Here is a 3,508-nt window from a genome sequence, read left to right on the forward strand (position 1 = left end):
CACCCGTGTAAATTGCTCATTCGATCCCCGCTTGGTTTTTTCATTTCGCTGCCAAGCTCGCTTTCCCTCGCTTCTTTCTGTTCTCTGTTTCTTTTCGTAGATCCTCTACATCTATCTATGCCTTCGGATGCTTTTAAACCTGTTCTCTCTCTTCAGCGCTTCTGCTTGCGATCTTTATTCTCATAGAACGACTTAATCCTCTCAGCGTTCTCGCTCTCGACGATCCTACTTTTCATTGCTCTTCGCTCTTCGATCACTCTTCGATCAATATTCCACTTGGTTTCTTACTTTCGTTACTGCTTTTGTATATTTTTTTTTCAGCGCTACCTAAGCTCCCTTAATCAGAACGAAATCAATCGCCCTCCGAGGGGGGAGTTTCCAGCGCGCGTTTAAACGTCAAGGGGCCAATTGACTCCGTTCCCATTTATGCACCGCGAGATTTCGGCATTTCAGGAGCGCCACGTCGACGAATTTCGACGGGACGCGTCTCGCTCTCGATTCACGAGGTCCGAACAATGCTCGCGAAATCCAAGATCGGTATTCGAGGAGCGACCTGGACCCCCGAAATCCCCGGAAACAAAGACCGCGCCTCGCCGTTCGGCCAAGTTAACTCGCCTTCCTGCACAATGTCCGTCGAAATCTGACACGCGGTCGAAGTGCGAAGCGGAGGAGCAAAAAACGGAGGAAGGTATCCTGGACCGTGGCTCATTGTCGAAGTTGGAAAAGCGACAGCTGCGATCGCGGACAGGCATTCTCGGTGATCCGTGCCATTCAGTCGTTCGCACCTCGACGAGACAGCCCCCGTGTCCGTGAAAACACTCGGCTCCCTGTGGGCGAACGTAGCGCGGTCATTTTTCCCCGGAGCTGAATGAGCCGCCTTCGAAGTCGCACGATTCCGTCGCCAGTAAAAGGAACGTCGGATTTGTGAGAGAGAGTTTCCAGCGGGTAGGGGTACCCCGCAGTCCCTTTAAAAGATCGGTATATACGGAGGAGCTCCAGCTGGTATCGTGAACTCTCCTAATCGAGCCACCGTGAAGGAAGCGGGACACCTAAACTCGTCCATATTTAACTGTTTCAACGTTCGGCTGGATTCAGCGTGACGATGAAAGTGGGCCTTGCCGGTCCGTTCGACGCGAGGACCCGTGAGAAACGAGTTGTCATTCCGAATCTGTTCTCTGCGGCCGGTGGACGGGTGTCGAAAGTTGTGGTCCAGCCGCCACAAAGCGCGAGGAATGACGCCGCGGTGCCCCGTGGATATAAAAGAAAAGAGGTAACGAGCAGTTAGACGAGCTGGCAGGGGTCTGTCGGGATCCGTGGATCGTTGCTGGCGCACCAGCCTCGTTTGTTCGCGGCTGCTAACTCGCTAAAAAGAGCAACGCGCACGGCAGCACGCCGCTTTCCTCCGCCCAGCGATAACGAGGCGCCGCTCGTGAGAACGGTGATTACCGACTCGTGCACGCCTCTCCGCCCGCGACAAACTGACAATTTTCACCCGTCATTATCCTCCCGGGTGCCGCGCGCCATTGTTTCTGATCTCCGGAGGGCCATTATGCTGTCGTCGGGGCGCGGCGGCGCTCTCGTACGCGTTTACACGGCCAAGGGACGACACGCTTCTACCCTCGAGGCGGTAAGGACACGGCCGAGGAGGTGGCCACCTTCTCATTAAATCCATTATACCGAGTGAGCAGCGATGAACTCGAGCCGAACAGGGCCCCGTCAGCCGCCGCGCCTCGCCTCGCCTCACGGTTAGACAGATCGTTTAGCTGGAATCTAAATCATCCCGTGGAAGCAGCCCTCCTTCTCCATCCTTCGGCCATGGACGAGCCTTCCAAGCGGACGTTCAACCTCGCTGCACCGTTCCTGGCAACCTCTCACGACTTCATTAGTACCTGCTGACTTTGGAATGCTCCGCTCGGAGGACCCGCGCTCTCCCTGCCCTCCCGGAGGCGCTGGCCCCGTTGGATTTCATTTTTTGTGGCTTTCCTGATTCCTCGTGGCCGCGGCAGACTCGGGAGGGCGCGAAGAGCTGATCGGGATTTGATTGAGGGGATTCCGGGGGCCCTTTGTTGCCGATGGACTTTTAAGTGGTCCACGCGGGGCCTCGTTATAGGGAGCGTTAGCGACGAGGATGCTGGATCGTGGGCTTTCACCATTTCGAGCGGCTTTTTTGCTTCCCCTCAGCTGTCTCTGGAATCGTGAAGCTTTCGTTCGATAGAATTTCCGGATACCATGGGAAATAGTCACAATGCTGCTGAGGCGTTGATAGCGGATCGACCTTACGAATTTAATCAACGCTTTGTTCAAGCTAATCCTTCGAATCGTCGAAACGACCTGCTGACGTTCAGTAGCGTAACCACGGCAGAAGTCCTTGAGACTCGAGCAGGCAAAGTCCAACAAGGTAGACATTGCGACAACGTCATCGTCCACGGAACAGGTTCTACCGAACCGAGCGACCGTTCACTTTCTTCCCCCGCTGTACATCGCCACGAATCGGCTCGCACGATTGTCTAGATTCGGCTACCGGCGCTGGAATAATTTAATAACTAATTACACGTCCCGTCGGCTCGTTCCGGAACGAAGATCGAAGCCGTCTGACAGGCGCTGGCTTCGGCATCTTCTCTCCTCGCCTCGCTCTCCCCGCTGTTCGAAAGACGCTACAGACGTTTTCTCATTAAATTCATTATAGGAGGACGAGCAGCGACGAGAGCTCCTTTCGCTGGTTGCCTTAAATCACTTAACCGGAATGTAAATCGGTTGCAGTCGCTGCCTCGTCCACCATCTCGCGGTGCCTTCATTAGCGTAGTTCCGCCATTGGAATTTCGAGCCTCGAAGCCTGGCTTTCGTGCGTCTCTGAAGCATCACCGGCAGCAGCCGGCAGCCATCATCCAGCCTGTTCCCTGTGCCGACGATATCTCTACTTCCGGTTGACGATTTTGCCCCGCGATGCACGCCCTTCCAAACCGGGACTCGAGCCTTTTTCAGCCGTCCGAAAGGATTAATTACTTCTCCGGATGGGCGTAATTCGGGAAGCGCGGGACACGGCGCAGCGCGACTCGTCTACGAGGGCTATCAGCAAGACGGGAAATTTATAATAATAATCGCGTCAGATTCGTCGGTTCCGATGCAGCGGCGTATTTTCTCGAGTGCTCCGCCAGATTTCAGCTGACTTCGTGAGCAATTACACGCAGGGATTAAAATGCATTGATATTCTTCTCGTTAGAGGGAACGGGACGTAATAAATTCAGGGAGGAGTGAGTAATTAGTTGATTCGGATATTAATAGGCACCACGTTAAGAAGTTTGGAAAACCTGAGATTTATATTTTCCTTTTCGAAATCGAATCGTTAGCGACGCTCCTGTGCCAGCACTGCTATCTTTTCTACAGTAGAGAATCAAGGACTCCTCGCACGGAAATTAATCCCAGAATCCACCGGCAGTATTTTCACTTACTCCCGGAGCAACCTGCTCCGCGGTCCACAAAAGCCGAGCCCTTTTTGCTCGCGTAATAT

Source organism: Andrena cerasifolii, chromosome 6, assembly GCF_050908995.1.
Source record: "Andrena cerasifolii isolate SP2316 chromosome 6, iyAndCera1_principal, whole genome shotgun sequence".
NCBI lineage: Eukaryota > Metazoa > Arthropoda > Insecta > Hymenoptera > Andrenidae > Andrena > Andrena cerasifolii.